Source organism: Triticum aestivum, chromosome 5A (assembly GCF_018294505.1).
Source record: "Triticum aestivum cultivar Chinese Spring chromosome 5A, IWGSC CS RefSeq v2.1, whole genome shotgun sequence".
Classification (NCBI taxonomy): Eukaryota; Viridiplantae; Streptophyta; class Magnoliopsida; order Poales; family Poaceae; genus Triticum; species Triticum aestivum.
This window is the reverse complement of record NC_057806.1, coordinates 583,009,452-583,015,451: the sequence shown is the minus strand read 5'-3', so window position 1 is coordinate 583,015,451 and position 6,000 is coordinate 583,009,452.

Here is a 6,000-nt window from a genome sequence, read left to right as displayed (position 1 = left end):
AGGGCTGGACGAAAAGCTCGAAGCTCGTGAGCATAATAAACGCTCGATTATTTGGCTCGTTTCGGCTCGTTCTTGTTAGTTAATGAACCAAGCTAAACAGTGTTTTTTGCTCGTTAAGATTAACGAGCTTAATGATCGAGCAAACGAGTTTCACGAGCTAACTCGTTTAGCTCGTTAAATTTCTAGTAGTTTTTTTTTTGAGAATTTCCAGAGCCCACTAATAGTTTGGCCTGCCTAAAGGCCGAGCGCCCCAGCCCACTTCGGGCCACACGGCCCACACCTCTCGCAGAGACCCAGACCTAGGAGACCTAGAGTCCACGACTCGTCTCCAGTCTCCACGAGTCAGCCGCCAGCGCCAGGAACCAGAGGAAGTGACGAGGGCACAGGGCAGTACATCGGCGGTCGGCGGCCGGTGACCTTCCGGCGTCCAAATCTCCGGTATCCCCGCCCCCGTTCGCCTCTCACCTCGAACATCTCCATTCCCCCAGTCCCGACCTCTTGCATCGATCGTCTCTAACTCTGGCAATCCCCATCTCCATCTGCGAGCCCAGTGCAAGAATGGATGAACGCCGACGGCCAGCACCTTCTGCCACAGCTGCAAGCATGGAGTCGCGGAAGAAACGAGCTGCCTCTGATTGTGCGTCACGGGACTCTCCATCCACCGCAGCACAACCTGATCCTCCTCTTCTTTCACAAGCGCAGAAAAGGGCAAGGGTGGATCCAACAATGTCTGATGTTGATGATGCCAGATCAGCAGCAGTAATTTCCTATTGTGCTCATGTGTTAGATGGTTAAATCTCAACAATTCAGTTCATATGAATGTGTACTCCAGTAGTGTTGTTACTATTTAAATGCAGTATAGACTACTAAATTTTATTTGTCTGTTCCCATTGCAATTTTGTTTATTGATGTCTGATGTTTATAATGCCAGATCAAGAGCAATGCAACTATTTTGTTGATTGCAATTTTGGTATAGAACCCTAATTTCAGTTTCGTACATTGCCATTTTTGCTATACTTTTATAGAACTCTAGTTACAATGTAGATTAATAGAACTTCATCATTCATATTCCTAACCAATCATGGAGTGATGACTTGTTAAATTTGATTATCTAAATCATTCTATTTCTTTCTGGATAGGATGGTGATAGAGAAATGGGTTGAGGTTAACGAAGGATACGAAGAGGTTGATGAGGTAGATGCGTATGGCATGTATGATGATATGTCAGATCCTTCTCAAGGATTGGGTGACAAAGGAAATGATGTACAAGCTGAGGTCAATGACAATGAGAAAACAAAGAGAGGGATAAGGAAAAAGGCAATAGTTGATGTTGGTAATAAGGTTAAGGTGAGGAAAACTAGAGTTAAGCGTGCACCATGGTGGCAGCATTTCAAGGAGGTCAAAGCTGTATGCAAGAAGAAACCAGGGGCGGTCGTCACAAAGGCAAAATGCTTGCATTGTTGTAACTTGTTTGCTTATACTCCAGGGGGAGCAACTACTAGTCTCAATCGGCATGTAGATGTTTGTGCGGACTATCTAAACAAGAAGGGAAGACAACAACGACAAGGTACAATCAATTTGGATCCTGAAAAGCCAGGTGCATCTCTTATAGTGAATCATGAATATGATCATGCACAAGTCGTTAAAATCATAGCAAAGATGATAATTGTGCATGAATATCCTTTTAGGATGGTAGAGCATGCTTGGTTTAATATCCTCATGAGATATATGAATGCATCATACAAGTTCATTGGTAGGAAGAAAATTAGAGCCGAATGCATGAAGGTGTATCTTTCTGAGAAAGAAATCCTTAAGAAGCAACTAAGGTCTGTTGAGAGCATTAGTTTGACAAGTGATATATGGACTTCCAACCAGAATCTTTCCTACCTAGCTGTTGTTGCTCACTACATAGATGAGGATTGGGTTATGCAATGTCGTGTTTTAAACTTGATAGAGTTAGACCCACCTCACACAGGCTTTGTCATAGCTCAAGCTGTTTTTGAATGCTGCCAAGAATGGAAAATAGAAGATAAGATCATGACAATGACCATGGATAATGCTGCCTCGAATGATTCTGCTGCTAAGAAATTGATGGACAAGTTCACTGCTAGGAAATCAGCAAAATTCATATCTAAGTACTTCCATGTTCGATGCTGCGCACACATAGTGAATTTGATAGTCAATGATGGCATGGAACCATTGCAGCCTTTGATAGGCAACCTCAGAGAAACTGTCAAGTACTTGAAAAAATCTCCATCACGCATGTCGAACTTCTTGTCAGATTGCAAGTCTCTTAATATTAAAGTTGGAAAAGGATTATGCCTAGATGTAGCAACTAGATGGAGTTCTACATACAGAATGATAGATGCTTGCACTTTGTATAAGGAAGCTTTCCATGAGTATGCACAATCAGATCCTAATTATGAATGGCAGCCCGATGATGAAGATTGGGTACTATATGGCAGAATTCAACCCATCTTGAAATCATTTGCTGAGGTAACTACTATACTATCAGGATCTACTTACCCCACTACCAACATTTTTTATCCATACATCATGAATGTTAAGATTGCTATAGTAGAGCATGCTATGTCCGGAGATGACAATTTGAAAATGATGGGGGAAGCCATGCTTAATAAGTTTGATAAATATTGGGATAGCACTGTTGTGCCAGAAAACAAAAATCGGAAAGATAAAAAAAAGGTAAAGAACAATGTTATGGTGATTGCCACCATTCTTGATCCGAGATTTAAGATGAAACTTGTGGACTATTGTTTTAAGAAAATGTATGGTAAAGAGGGGGGTAGTAGTGAGATGGAAGATATCAAAACAGAGTTCTTTGATCTGTATGCCACATATGAGATGGAAAATCGTCAGCATGAGGCTTCTAACACCAATGAGCAGAGTTCAATTTCAAGTAGGCAAGCATCTACATCTATGACCACATTGTCGAGTGGGTTTCAATCCTTTCTCGAGGAGACAAATTCGGAGCCATGCAAATCTGAATTGACTACTTATCTTGAAGACAAGACTCATCCCATTAATGATCCAAGTTTCACATTACTTGACTGGTGGAGGTTGAATGCTCATAGATATCCTATTGTGGCAAAAATGGCAAAGAAGTTCTTGACTATACCAGCTACTAGTGTTTCATCAGAGTCAACATTCTCTACAGGAGGTAGAGTTCTCGATGACTACCGTAGTTCTCTACTCCCAAGCATGGTTGAGGCACTTGTTTGTGCTTCTAGCTTCATCAAAGGATCAAAAGAAAACCACATTAGGCCTACAACCATAGTTGTAATATTAGTTGCTCTTTGTTGTCTACTACTTATAAGCTTTGACATACTATTTCTAAATGGACTGCCTAACTGAAACTACATTTCCCTTTGTAGGAAGATGACATTGATGATGATGTTGAGTTCATTCCATTTCCCGAATCTATTGTGGAAAGCAACTAGCAGGTTGGTGCTTGGCTACTGGCCGAGACTTGTAATTTTAATTTTGCAACTTTGTTTTCTTTCTCTTGTACTATTTATATTGCAATGCCCATTTTGTCTATTAAACCTTCTCCTATTTAAGGTCTACTACACTACTGTAAGAGAAACCTGAAAGTTTACTTTCTTTGTTTCAAAATTTGCATGTAGGAAAACTCTGCAAGTTCATGAAGGCATCATACGCAGCAAGGTGGAAGGGCTCCTGGAATGTTCATTCACTACTGCTGTAGCGTGTTGCTACTATCTTTAAAATTTATTAAATTATGCAAACTGAAAGGTGCACCAGACTTGTTGGTGTTTGCTGCTGCGTACTAGACTGCTAGTGTTGCTACTTTATGCTTTTGTGATGGACCAGACTCGAGTGGTGTTGCTGATGCATAGTAGTCTTGCTATGCTACTATTTGACTCCAACGTCCTTTCATTAATTTATGCTAGTGTGAATTTGTGATGGAAACCTTCTGTGTTTGGGGGTTTGGCAATTAGGCTGTAGCGTGTTGCTATTATTTTTTAAATTCAAATGATGCAAAGGTGCACCAGCCAACAGACTTGTGTGTTGTTGCTGTTGCGTACTAGTGTTGTTAGTTGTTACAACTAGAATGTAATTGTCAAATTTATGCCATTGTGAATTTCTGATGGGATCACAAGATTCTTCTGTGTACTGTGTTGTCTGTACCTTAACGAGTACTCGTGAAAGCTCGCGAGCATAACGAGCTCATAACTAACCGAGCTGAACAGAGGTTTCAGCTCGTTAATATTAACGAGCTTATTGATAACGAGCTTAACGATAACGAGCTTAATGATAATGAGCCGAACGAACCGAGCAGCTCGTTAATCCAGCCCTAGCGCCGTCACGCGAACCGGTCCAGCTCGAGCGGGTGGTGGCGCACATGCTCCCTGGCTCGCTCGATTGGTCGTGGCCGCGCAGCAGGCGCGTACTACGCCACCTGCAGCCCGCTTCGGTCGCTGCATCATCCTCTATCCGTGGTTCCGTATACCTTGACGCGATGCATCGTTCCCTATCCGTAGTTCCGTATACCTTGACGCGAGGCGAACCGACCAAGCCTATGAGAGGCTTGACTTTGCCGCGGCGCGAACGAATTATACGAGGCGTGCGACGTACGAAATGCATATATACATACGTAGGCATGCAACTGGCCAGAGCTCTCCTGGAGCTGCCCGCCTTTTCTTTTCCTGACGTCGACGGCCTATCCATCCATCGACCGTATCATGCGCCGCCGGCCAATAAACTACCGACCGCTCGCTTGCAGTTTGAACCAAATACGTACAGGTGCATGAACACGCATGATGCACCGGCTTGTTCCGTCTCGTGGCCACCGATACACAATTATAAGGATCTTCCGACCGTTCGCGCCGCCGACCGGCGTAACTTCTTGCCGGGAGCGGCCGAGCATGGCACGAGCGCCGCGCCGCGCCGCGGTCGGGGGAGCCGGACAGGCACGGGGCGTGCGTGCACGCACATACTATCACATATGCACCGGAGAACGAGAGGTACTAGCTACTGGATTCTTTGTTAAATCGATTATGAACGAGAGGCACATTCCTTCATCCTTCGTTGTCTTCGAAAAAGGAACCAAAAGTATTTTTCGATATACTTCCTTCGTACGAAAATACTTGTCATCAAAATGAATAAAAGAGAACGATCTAGATGTATTGTAGTTGTAGATACATCATTTTTATCCATTTTAATGATAAGTATTTTCGGACGAAGGAAGTATAATATATCCATATTGTATGTACAGTATATAATTGCCAAGCATGGCCGGGTCACGTAGGCACGATGGCCTCAGGCGACGACGGATGAGTTCAAGAGACGTCTCTCTGGCCAAGTCACGGCGTGACCCGGTGCACGCATGCGCATGCGCGGACGACCTGGACCCGGTCCCGGACCGTGTCAAAACAAAGCAAAGCACAGCGTGGACATCAACGTTTCCACCACTATAATACTATTACTATCCATTGGCTCGCCGTCGCGATCGGTCTAGCGTGCGTCCACGATGTTCCTGGACGTTCCACCGCACGGACGAACCTGCGCCGATCGACCAGGTGATCACCGTGGGTTCACACGGTTCCAAACCACAGCTCAAAAGCGAGCACTAGGAGCCGATCAAAACGGAGCGAGCGCACGGTCCGTAACTCGTCAGCGCCACGTTTGCCCAACAGAAGTTGAAAGGGTAAATGGGAGTTTGCCAGTGTGGTCTTATTCTTTTGGGTATGTTTAGTCGGAACTTTCTCCCAGACGGTGGTGCAGTAGCTTCTCCGCCACTGCAAATTATTGCCGCTACGTGCGCGCCGAGGCGACGCACTGATACTACCGACTAGTAGTACGTCGTACGTCCCCCACTTTAGGTCTTGGACGCCCATGACCGTCCAGTAGATCGATCGGTCGCCGGCGGCGCACACACGTTAATCATGGCGTTTAGGAGATCCAGATTTGCCTGGAAAGAAGGCGCGTTAATTAACGTAGGGAAATAGTTAAACTGTGCTG